Source organism: Delphinapterus leucas, chromosome 19 (genome assembly GCF_059928025.1).
Source record: "Delphinapterus leucas isolate spDelLeu-1000000601 "Yukka" chromosome 19, BTC_Dleu_Yukka2, whole genome shotgun sequence".
NCBI lineage: Eukaryota > Metazoa > Chordata > Mammalia > Artiodactyla > Monodontidae > Delphinapterus > Delphinapterus leucas.
In genome coordinates this window covers 45,490,837-45,504,242 of record NC_143147.1, presented here as the reverse complement: position 1 = coordinate 45,504,242, position 13,406 = coordinate 45,490,837, and the positions used below count along the sequence as shown (strand labels likewise).

Sequence of the window (13,406 nt, the reverse complement as noted above, 5' to 3'; positions counted from 1 at the left end):
AAATCTCTTGCATTCCTATACACTAATGATGAAAAATCTGAAAGAGAAATTAAGGAAACACTCCCGTTTACCACTGCAACAAAAAGAATAAAATACCTAGGAATAAACCTACCTAAGGAGACAAAAGACCTGTATGCAGAAAACTATAAGACACTGATGAAAGAAATTAAACATGATACAAACAGATGGAGAGATATACCATGTTCTTTGATTAGAAGAATCAACACTGTGAAAATGAGTATACTACCCAAAGCAATCTACAGATTCAATGCAATCCCTATGAAACTACCAATGGCATTTTTCACAGAACTGGAACAAAAAATTTCACAATTTGTATGGAAACACAAAAGAATAGCCAAAGAATAGCCTGAAAAACCAAAGCAATCTTGAGAAAGAGCTGGAGGAATCAGATTCCCCATCTCAAACTATACTACAAACTACAGTAATCAAGACAGTATGGTACTGGAACAAAAACAGAAACATAGATCAATGGAACAGGATAGAAAGCCCAGAGAAAAAGCCACACACATATGGTCACCTTATCTTTGATAAAGGAGGCAAGAACATACAATGGAGAAAAGATAGCCTCTTCAATAAGTGGTGCTGGGAAAACTGGACAGCTACATGTAAAAGAATGAAATTAGAACACTCCCTAACACCATACACAAAAATAAACTCAAAATGGATTAAAGACCTAAATGTAAGGCCAGACACTATCTATCTCTTAGAGGAAAACACAGGCAGAACACTCTATGACATAAATCACAGCAAGATCCTTTTTGACACACCTTCTAGAGAAAGGGAAATAAAAACAAAAATAAACAAATGGGACCTAATGAATCTTAAAAGCTTTTGCAAAGCAAAGGAAACTACAAAGAAAACAAAAAGACAACCCTCAGAATGGGAGAAAATATTTGCAAACGAAGCAACTGACAAAGGATTAATCTCCAAAATATACAAGCAGCTCATGCAGCTCAATGTCAAAAAAACAAACAACCCAATCCAAAAATGGGCAGAGGACCTAAACAGACATTTCTCCAAAGAAGATATACAGATTGCCAACAAACACACGAAAGGATGCTCAACTTCACTAATTGTTAGAGAAATGCAAATGAAAAGTACAATGAGGTATGACCTCACAGCGGTCAGAATGGCCACCATCAAAAAATCTGCAAACAATAAATGCTGGCAAGGGTGTGGAGAAAAGGGGATCCTCTTGCACTGTGGGTGGGAATGTAATTTGATACAGCCACTATGGAGAACAGTATGGAGGTTCCTTAAAAAACTAAAAATAGAACTACCATATGACCCAGCAGTCCCACTACTGGGCATATACCCTGGGAAAACCGTAATTCAAAAAGGGTCATGTACCACAATGTTCATTGCAGCTCTATTTACAATAGCCAGGACACGGAAGCAACCTAAGTGTCCATCAACAGACGAATGGATAAAGAAGATGTGGCACATATATACAATGGAATATTACTCAGCCATAAAAAGAAACGAAATTGAGTTATTTGTAGTGAGGTGGATGGACCTAGAGACTATTATACAGAGTGACGTAAGTCAGAGAGTAAAACAAATACCGTATGCTAACACATATATATAGAATCTTAAAAAAAAAAAAAATTGGTTCTGTAGAACCTAGGAGCAGAACAGGAATAAAGACACAGACGTAGAGAATGGACTGAGCAGAAGGGGAGGGGGAAGGGGAGGGTGAAGGGTAAGCTGGGAGGAAGTGAGAAAGTGGTATGGACATATATACACTACCAAATGTAAAATAGATAGCTAGTGGGAAGCAGCCACATAGCACAGGGAGGTCAGCTTGGTGCTTTGTGTCCACCTAGAGGGGTGGGATAAGGAGGGTGGGAGGGAGACGCAAGAGTGAGGAGATATGGGGATATGTATAGCTGATTCACTTTGTTATACAGCAGAAACTAACACACCATTGTAAAGCAATTATGCTCCAATAAAGATGTTAAAAAGAAAAGAGTGGAAATAAAAGAAACAGAGACTTAAAAGACAGTAGAAAAAAGAAGATAAACAAACTTAATAAACCTTTAGCCAGACTCATCAAGAATAAAAGAGGGCCCAAATAAATACAGTCAAAAATGAGGGGCTTCCCTGGTGGCGCACTGGTTGAGAATCTGCCTGCTAATGCAGGGGACACGGGTTCGAGCCCTGGTCTGGGAAGATCCCATATGCCGCGGAGCAACTGGGCCCGTGAGCCACAACTGCTGAGCCTGCGCATCTGGAGCCTGTGCTCCGCAACAAGAGAGGCCACGATAGAGGCCCACGCACTGCGATGAAGAGTGCCCCGCCTGCCACAACTAGAGAAAGCCCTTGCACAGAAACAAAGACCCAACACAGCAAAAATAAATTAATTAATTAATAAACTCCTACCTCCAACATCTTCTTTAAAAAAAAAAAAGAAAGAAATGAAAGAGAAGTTACAACAGATTCCACAGAAATTCAAAGAATCAAAAGTGACTACTACAAACAATTATAAGCCAACAAATAGATAACTTATCTAAGAAATGGATAAATTCCTAGAAATATACAATCTTCCAAGACTAAATCAGGAAGAACTAGGAAATCTGAACATACTGATTACTAGTAAAGAAACTGAATCAATAATAAAGAAAAAAGAAAAAACTTCCACACAACAAAAGCCCAGGACCAGATGGCTTCCCAGGGGAATTTTACCAAACATTTATAGAAGAGTTAATACCTATACTTCTCAAAGGACTTCAAAAAATTAAAGAGAAAGGAATGCTTCTAAACTCATTGTATGAGCCAGCATTACTCTGATACCAAAACAAGACAAAGACACCACACCAAAAAAGAAAACTACAGGCCAGTATCCCTCATGAACAATAGATGCAAAAATCGTCAACAAAATATTAGCAAACCAAATTCAACAAGACAATAAAAGAATCATACAAAATGATCAAGTGGGATGTTTTTCCAGGGATACAAGAATGGTTCAATATAGGCAAATCAATCAATATGATATACCACATTAACAAAACGAAGAATAAAAACACATGATCACACATCTCAACAGATGCAGAAAAAGTAGGACAAAATTCAATATCTATTAATGATAAAAACTCTCAACAAAGTGGGTATAGAGGAAATGTACCTCAACACAATAATGGCCATATATGACAAACCCACAGCTAACATCATACTCGACAGTGAAAAGCCAAAGCTTTTCCTCTAAGATCAGAAACAAGACAAGGATAGGCACTCTCACCATTTTTTTTTTTTTTTTTTTTTGGCTGCACTTTGCAGCATGCAGGATTCCTAATTCCCTGACCAGGATCAAACCCATGCCCCCTGCAGTGGAAGCTCAGAGTCTTAACCACTGGACTGCCAGGGAAGTCCCCACTCTCACCATTTTTATTCAACATAGTATTTGAAGTCCTAGCCACAGCAATCAGACAAGAAAAAGAAATAAAAGGCATCCAAACTGGAAAAGGAGAAGTAAAACTGTCACTATTTGCAGATGGCATGATACTATATATAGAAAACCCTAAAGACTCCACCAAAAAACTATGAAAATAAGTGAATTCAGTAAAGTTGCATGATACAAAATATACAGAAATTTTTTGCATTTCTATACGCTAACAATGAACTATCAGAAAGAGAAATTAAGGAAACAATCCTATTTACAACTGCATGAAAAAGAATAAAATACCTAGGAATAAATTTAACCAAGAAGGTGAAAGACCTGTACTCTGAAAACTATAAGAAAGTGAAGACAGGGCTTCCCTGGTGGCGCAGTGGTTGAGAGTCCACCTGCCGATGCAGGGGACACGGGTTCATGCCCCGGTCCGGGAAGATCCCACATGCCGCAGAGCGGCTGGACCCGTGAGCCATGGCCACTGAGCCTGTGCGCCTGGAGCCTGTGCTCCACAACGGGAGAGGCCACAACAGTGAGAGGCCCACGTACCACAAAAAAAAAAAAAAAAAAAAAAAAAAAAGAAAGTGAAGACAATACAAATAAATGGAAATATATACTGTGCTCATGGGTTGAAAGAATTAATATTGTTAAAATGTCCTTACTACCCAAAGCAATCTACAGATTCAATTCAATCCCTATCAAAATACCCACAGTGTTCTTCACAGACTAGAACAAATAATCCTAAAATGTGTATGGAACCAAAGAAAATCCCAAAGAGCCAAAGCAATCTTGAGAAAGAAGAACAAAGCTAAGGTATCATGTTCCCTGATTTCAAACCATACAACAAAGCTATAATAATCAAAACAGTATGGTACTGGCACAAAAACGAACACATATATCAATGGAACAGAATAGAGAACCCAGAAATGAACCAACACTTATATGGTCAATTAAACTATGACAAAGGAGGCAAGAATATACAATGGGGGAAAGACAGTCTCTTCAATAAATGATGCTGAGAAAACTGGACAGCTACATGTAAAAGAATGAAACTGGACCATTTTCTTACATTATATACAAAAATGAATTCAAAATGGATTAAAGACTTAAGTATAAGACCTGAAACCATAAAATTCCTACAAGAAAACACAGGCAGTGTGCTCTTTGACACTGGTCTTAGCAATTTTTTCTTGATGTATCTCCTCAGGCAATGGCAACAAAAGCATGGATAGACAGTGGGGATATATCAAACTAAAAAGTTTTTGCACAGCAGAGGAAACCATCAACAAAACAAAAAGGTAAGCTACTGAATGGGAGAAGATATTTGCAAATGATATGCTGGATAAGGGGTTAATATCCAAAATATATAAAGAACACATAAAACTCAATATCAAAAAACCAAACAATCTGATTAAAAAATAAACAGAAGACCTGAACAGACATTTTTCCAAAGAATACATACTGATGGCCAGTAAGCACATGAAAAGATGCTCAACATCACTAATCATCAGGGAAATGCATATCAAAACCACAAGGAGAGGGGCTTCCTTGGTGGCGCAGTGGTTCAGAGTCCACCTGCCGATGCAGGGGACATGGGTTCATGCCCCGGTCCGGGAAGATCCCACATGCCGTGGAGCAGCTAGGCCCGTGAGCCATGGCCGCTGAGCCTGTGCGCCCGGAGCCTGTGCTCTGCAACAGGAGAGGCCACAACAGTGAGAGGCCCGCGTACCACAAAAAAACAAAACAAAACAAAAAAAAAACACAAGGAGACATCATTTCATACCTGTGAGAATTGACTATTACCAAAAACAAAAGAAATAAGTGTTGGAAAGGATGTGGAGAAAAGAGAACCCTTGTATACTGCTGGTGGGAATGTAAATTGGTATAGCCACTATGGAAAACAGTATGGAGGTTCCCCAAAAAATAAAAAACAGAACTACCATACAATCCAGTAATTCACTTATGAATACTTATCTCAAGATAATGAAAACACTAATTCCAAAAGGTATATGCACCCTAATGTTCATGGCAGCATTATTTACAGTAGCTAAGATATGGAAGCAACCTAAGTGCCCATTAACAGATGAATGGATAAAGAAGATGTGGCATATATATATATATATATATATATATATATATATATATATATATATATAAGAAGTGGAATATTGCTCAGCCATAGAAAGGATGAAATCTTGCCATTTATGACAACATGAATGAACCTAAGAGGATATTACCCTAAGTGAAATAGACAGAGAAAGACAAGTACCGTATGATCTCACTTATATGTAGGATCTAAAAAACAAAAGAAATATAACAAAACAGAAATAGACTCTTAGATACAGAGAATAAACTACTGCTTGCCAGAGGGAAGGGTGGTAGCGGAGGAGTGAAATAAGTGAAGGGGATTAAGAGGTACAAACTTGCAGCTATAAAATAAATAAGTCATGGGGATGTAATTATAACAAAGAGAATATAGTCAATAATATTTTAATAAGTTTGTACAGTGACAGACAGTAACGACTTATAGTGGTGATCATTTTGTGATACATAAAAATATCAAATCATTAGGCTGCACACCTGAAACTAATATATTTTAAGTCAATGATACTTCAAAATTAATGAAATGGTAATAAGCTTCTCTAGCATAAGTATTATATACTTCCATCTTCCTCTTCACTCCAGTACAACTACTTAGTCTACTTACTTGAGGCCCTAAAATAATTTATTTCTCTATCCCATTAAAATTAAATAGGTTTTGGGACTTCCCTGGTGGCAGAGGAGCTAAGAATCTACCTGCCAATGCAGGGGACATGGGTTCAATCCCTGGTCTGGGAAGATCTCACATGCCACGGAGCAACGAAGCCAGTGCACCACAACTACTAAGCCTGCACTCTAGAGCCCACGAGCCACAACTACTGAGCCTACACACCACAAATACTGAAGCCCGCACACCCTAGAGCCCATGTGCCGCAACTACTGAAGCCCGTGTGCCTACAGCCCATGCTCTGCAACAAGAGAAACCACCGCAATGAGAAGCCCACGCACCGCAACAAAGAGTAGCCCCCACTCACTGCAACTAGAGAAAGCCTGTGTGCAGCAACAAAGACCCAACACACACACACACACACACACACACACACAATTAAGTAGGTTTTTTCTTTTGTATAGTTACACCCAGATGTAGTATACAAATCAAAACAAGACCACTAATATATTACCAGTTAACTAGTAGACAACCATATTCAAAAGAATATGATTCAAAGATAGTTCAAATATTAAGTTATCTACTTCTCCACTTATGAACTAGTAACTAGACACATCAGGATGCCAATGAGAAACCCAAGGGATATCTTCCCAAAGTGGATGTTCATTGTATTCAACTCTACAAAACTAGGTAGGCTTTCAGACAGCCAAGGAAGAGTTTTGGTTGATTCTAGTTCTGAGACCAGCAGGATAAACAGGCAATTAAAGGGGTCGGGGGTGGCCATAAAATGTAGTATATATCCATATAATGGAATATTATTCAGTCTTAAAAAGGAATTAAGTAACGATACACGCTACAATGTAGATGAACCGAAAGAAGCCAGTCACAAAAGACCATATATTATATGATTTCATTTATATGAAATTCCAGAATAGGTAAACCCATAGAGACAGAAAGCAGATTAACGGGTACTAAGGGCTGAGCGAAAGCCAGGAACCATGAGTGCTAACAGGTATGGTGTTTCTTTTTGGAATGATGGTGTTCTGGAATTTGATAGTGATGACAGTCGTACAACTTTATGAATATACTAAAAACCACTGAATTGTATACTCTAAAATGGTGGATTTTATGGTATGGAAATTACATTTTTTTAAAGGGGCAGGAAGCGTCATTCAAAGTCTATTCCTTAACATAAGCATCGGAAAATTGCATCTCAATTTAACAGTAACCTATTTTTTTTAAGTAAAAGTCAGGAAGTTAAGAGAACAAAAAAGAAAATCTCAACACTTAGTAAATGTTTGTTGAATAAATGAATGAATATTCAGTGAAGAGTTTTAAAGCAATAATAAAAATTAAACCAGAGTAACCTTGAAGTTATTAAAAAATCAGATGAGAGTACAAATCATAAATGCTATATTTTCATTAAAGTTTCCTCACCTTCTCCTCCTCAGGTTATTCACAGTAGAAAGAATAGGCACATGACTGCTAAGCTTTAGTTACATTCCCTCCCTTGCCTCAACACTTGAGCAAAATCATGTACCACCTACTAAGGCTGTTAGGCTAAGGCAAAGACTAGCCGATACTAACCAAAGCAGTTTCTCTTTCTCTTGGGACACATAGCTAGACTATACATCCCAGCCTCTGTAAGTGAGCTTCTAACTGAGTTATATAGCCAATGAAGTAGAAGTGAAAACTATGTGTGCTACTCCTAGGCCTGGCCCAATAAAAACCTTCCACACACAATCCTCCATTCTCTTTCCCCTTCCTCCAACTCAATGTAGGTATGACAAACTCAGAGCAAAGTTGGAAAAGGCCTGTGTCTCCAAAGGAGCCACCCATGTATCAGAAACATCCAATTTAAATTTCACATAGGGAGGAAATTCCCTGGAGGTCCAGTGGTTAAGACTCAGCGTTTTCAGTGTTGTGGCCTGGGTTCAATCCCTGGTTTGGGAAGTAAGATCCTACAAGCCGCGCAGTGCAGCCAATCAATCAATCAATCAATATAAAGAAAGTAAGAAGTTTCACATGAACAAGAAATAACATAACATCTGAATCATTATATATGTCTTGCAGCTTGTTTGCTACAGCAACTAGAGTTACCTTAACTCATACATTAGCTTGTAAACACACATTAAAAACCTTCTAAAAGGCATTCTAAATTATCAAAGGCGTGTCACTTCATGGTGCTTAAGAATAGTTTATATCTTTGTTATTCTGGATGACTTTCTGAATGTTGTTTTGGCCATTATTTTCTCCAACCTAACATCTCCAGCAAGTATCTTGACAGAAATTATCTATGTCTTCCCACATTTCATGTTTTCTTTATCTGTACTGTGATTCTGAATATTAGTATTATATTTTTAGGTATATGAGTTAACCACCAAGATCATATAAAACAAATTCAGAACCTCTCACTCTTTTCTTAAAATACTTACATCAGTACAACAACACAGTCAATGGACTCAAGTTTTCTCAAGGCCTAAGTCACATGAGATGGTATAGTGTTTAACTGAAAAGTACCTTTAAATGCTGGGAAGAGCCTTATCTTCAAAGTCCTGTATGCCACCCAGTAATCAGTAAGGGGAAAAGAAAGAGAAGTAGAAGGGAAGGAAAAGTTGGGAAAGAAAGGCCCACCAGGGCAAAGATGGTAGACATCCCCCCAAACCTCAAGTATCATAAAGTTAACCTATACCTATACTGTTGTATTATATCTGAAACGTTTAAACAAGAAAAGATCGTTTCTTGTTTAATAGTTCCCATGTGAACCCAAACCTCAAAATGATCTCAGGAAAAATCCTCAAATCATATGATTTTACTCAAACTAGCTACAACCTGAGATTAACTTGAAATAAACAAGATTCTGCTCATCCCTCCTATCCCCAAACAACAGATAATCTGCCAATTTTTTTAAGCTGCTAATATTCTAGGGAGAAAAAAAAATCAAACAAATCAAGGCATTAAAAACAATAAGGGGGTGGGGGAAAGATAAAAGAAGAATCAAAAGACTAATTCAAAATGTTCCCCTTATAATAGCTAATGAAGATACTTCAGCCTCATTTTAAATGCTCTTTCTTTCCATTCATCTTTCCAAAGAGCAAGAGGATATGATTAAGGCAGGAAGAGCCACCTGCTCTACCTGCTCAAAATCAGAGCTTACCTCCTTAGATTGATGGCCTTTGCCAAGTTTGGAACACCTTCCATCTCTGTTGTCTTCTGCCCCATCAGACTGCTGATAGGCCTATGGGGGGAAGAAAGAGAAACAGACCTTCTAGAATGCCATATCCAACTCGTTATTTGCCTTCTCAAAAGGAGTCATCAGTTCTTACTAATCGAGGAAGGCAGATAATCCAACTGTTACTTGGCCTCAGAAGATTGACATTGGTCTTTCAGAAGCTTTCCTTACACAAGTTAGCATCAAACGTCTCAACAGGTAAGCAAGAATCAAGTGCTCACTTAAGAGCAAATAAATCACAGACACAACCACATCAAAACAGCAATAAAAACCTCTGCTCTGCCAACTAAGTCCTTCACCATGTCCCTAAACTTAAAAAGATTTTTCAGACAGACATTATATGCCACCTAAAGTCTATGTAGGGAGAGTCCATGCTTTCCCTCAGCACATATTCCTATGTATCACCTTCAAGGTCAAGAAATACTTCCTCATGATCAACCAAAAACAACAAATTCATTTTCTCTGATTTAATCTTCCAAATTTACAAAAAAACAACTTGGTATCTTCCTTACTCATTCCTTTGTTTGAAGAATAACCAAATCACTCATGTTTATTCTGTTCTCTAAGCTAAATCACCATCAATCCTTTAACTCTTACTCATAAAATTAATTTTCCATGAAACCTTTAGTTCTAGATATTAATTATGAACTACAACCTTAAGTTTCTCAGTAAACAACAGTAGACTTCAGAAATGAACAGTCCAAATACAGATAATAAAACATAAAACAGGTCTGAAGACCACATAGATATTACCTAATGAAGCAGAAGTAATAAAATGTTAGTGTTTGCATAAATTATCTTGTGCCCAATTATCTGCTTTCCCTCTCATACACAAGCTCTTTAAAAAGAATCCTTGGGCTTCCCTGGTAGCACAGTGGTTAAGAATCTGCCTGCCAATGCAGGGGACACGGGTTCGAGCCCTGGTCCGGAAAGATCCCACATGGTGCGGAGCAACAAAGCTCTGCCCCACAACTACTGAGCCTGCACTCTACAGCCCATAAACCACAACTACTGAGCCCACGTGCCACAACTACTGAAGCTCACGTGCCTAGAGCCCATGCTCCGCAACAAAAGAAGCCACCGCAATGAGAAGCCCGCGCACTGCAAGGAAGAGTAGCCCCCGCTCACAACAACGAAAGAAAGCCCGCGCGCAGCAACAAAGACACAACGCAGCCAAAAAAAAAAAAAAAAAACTTACATAAGTTTATTAAATATACAGGTAGTCTTAATATCACAAAGATATTAGATTCAAGTTAAATGAACTAAAAAACTAACTTTCTATATAACAAATTTTATTTTTGTAACTTTTTAAAATAAGGAGATATAAATCTGAATCTCCTCAAGCTACCTTAATAAGAAGTATGCTTTCAACAAAAATATAAATCATCAGTTGTCTACTTTCATCATTCTAAAAATACTGTAGAAAGGGACTGCCTCTTGACAAGATAAAATTAAAATGAAAGAAGTAACCTATTACAGTATTATGGAAATTCTGAGAGTATTAACATTCTTTGCCAATTGCAAAGTAAAGGAGTTAATAAAGCTTTTTATTTGCCTGAAGGTATTTTTTTAAATAACTTAAAAGATAGTGACAGAAAATATTTAGGCCCTCTCAACTATTAACTTTGGTGTGAAGCTACACCTGTTAACTGAAAAAGATTATTTTTCTTCTGTGTTGTGAAATTTTTCAATTTATCAATAACATCACTAACACAGCCCTTGCTTATAAATAACTCCCAAATCTGAAGGATGTTTTAAGCCATTTATTCCTTTAAAATTAAAAACATGTTTATGATTATACTACCTTCCCATTATTTTCCATTATTTTCTAATGGTGTGCTAACTCTTATGACCAAAAAGGAGAGTTTTCCTTCCAATAATGTGTTTCAAGGTAAAGGCTTGAAGGTATTTTATTAGACTAAAATCTATACTAAGTTTAAAAAGCAAATGAATGTTATATGGGAGATGGGAAGTGTAGAAAGGTCAGAGTATAAAACTCTAGCACAAATGTCTTCAGGTGTCAAAAATATTTTTCCATTTAACTTATTTATTTGGCTGCGTTGGGTCTTCATTGCTGCTTGCAGGCTTTCTCTAGTTGCAGCGAGCGGGGGCTACTCTTCGTTGCAGTGCTCAGGCTTCTCACTGTGGTGGCTTCTCTTGCTGCAGAGCACGGGCTCTAGGCGCACGGGCTTCAGTAGTTGTGGCTCGTGGGCTCCAGAGCACAGGCTCAGTATTTGTGACACACGGGCTTAGTTGCTCCGTGGCATGTGGCATCTTCCCGGACCAGGGCTCGAACCCGTGTCCCCTGCATTGGCAGGAGGATTCTTAACCACTGAGCCACTAGGGAAGTCCCCATTTAATTTTTAAAAATGGATTTTCATTCAAAGGAAGAAAGGGCACATTCAGAGATTATTTAAGTAGCTTAAAATCACTGCCATCTAAATCTTGCCATCTTCTCCACAATTCAAGGAAAAGGTCATCTCTTATAAACTCAAGTAGCTTGAGGGCAACAGAATTTTCCCAAGAGAAAATCAAATAGATAATAAATGGTTTTCTGCATCAGCTCTGGGTGTTAATATGTTGTAAATAATGATTCAAATTCGTAAGTTATGATAAATAATGTGGAATTTGCTACTAATTCTTCCTTCTCCAATTCTGTTCATATAAAAAATGACCAAACACTACTAAATACCAAGAACCACTACAATGTTCATATTCCTTGCCCTACTTCTGTAACTGTATCCTAAGAAAATTACCAAAAGAGGGCAATCTACAGGTGTGAAAAAATATTCACTGTAATATGATTCACTACACTGGAAAAAATGTCCAACCAACCAACAGAAATTTTTTGAGTTTTTAAAAAACTTCGCCTATATTTATTTTTACCAATTCATTCATTCCTTAATTCCACAAAGGATTTGAGATAGTTTACAAGAACATATCTTAACAATTCACTATATATGTATAAAATGTGGAACAGGAAAAAAACAATTTAAATATGCCACCCAAGTAAGGCCCAAACCAGTTGTTATGGTTGTACTTCAAAATTTGTTCTGAGTTTCTGAGTAGCCAAGTTAAAAAAACAAAGTAGCCATTAAATAATTCTCATTAGAGAAAAGGAGAAAGCACACACAGTTCCTCAGGGAAAACAAGAATTGTTAATAGATGGCATAGCTTCTGGATGATGGGTGTTGACACATTTAAAAAATAAAGATTATACAGTAAGGAAAATACTTATGATAATGTTAAAGGAAAGATGCAAAATTATATATACACTCTGCAGTGATATAAAAGCATGGTACATACGGAAAAGATGAGACGGTCATACACATAACCTTTTTCCGCACAAAACTATGATTTCTTTGACTGTAATGACCACATCATATTCTTCTGTGCCAAAACCATGCCTAGAGGCTGAATGCTAGGCAGACAGTAGTAGTTTTTTATTTTTAACATATTAAAATGTCTGTATTTACTTAAGATAGTATTTGGCTTACAAGAATAGAAATAATCAGTATATAACAGAAATAATGAATATAAAAAGTATTTTCTGATGAAGAACTCATTGCTGCCACACTGTGAATGGCCAGGTTGATTGCTTACACCTTACATAGCTGAAAAGCACTAAGGGCCTCAATCCACAACTTCCTTATTCCACTCCACGTATATTTCAGATTCTTCCTTAAGGCGTACAAGATGTTAACTACCAAGAAGTATTACTATTATACCCAGATAAGGAACAATATGTGGCCTTTTAAAAATTGCTTTATTTATGTTGGAAAAGCCAAAATAATTCTTATGTAGTTCAAATTTTGAAAAGAGAGCAACCAGATATCTCCAAAATCAAACATGACCATAAAATTATAATAAATTTTTTATATCATCAAAAATTTAAAAATCATACCACAACAACCTGATAGATTCCATACCATTAAAAGCTGTCAAGTGTGTTCTTTAATTCAGTTCCTATTTCTTGACTTTTCTTGCTTCTCAAATAGCAAGTAACTACAACCAAAATTTCCCCTTTTGACATAAGAAGTAGTCCCAAAGCAGAATTT

General features: G+C 37.1%; 1 protein-coding gene across 15 annotated transcripts in view; it reads right to left on the bottom strand.

Annotated features, from left to right (window-relative positions):
• Nucleotides 1-13,406, bottom strand: part of SPAG9 (sperm associated antigen 9) — a 149,097-nt gene that overhangs the window by 86,459 nt on the left and 49,232 nt on the right. The window contains exon 1 of one of the 15 annotated variants that reach the window (XM_089901088.1): nucleotides 9,274-9,292. The exons of the other annotated variants lie outside the window; for them this stretch is intronic. The gene's annotated coding sequence lies outside the window, so the exon portion shown is untranslated. Of the gene's footprint in view, nucleotides 1-9,273; nucleotides 9,293-13,406 lie in introns of those variants that run through there. 15 annotated transcript variants of the gene reach the window in all.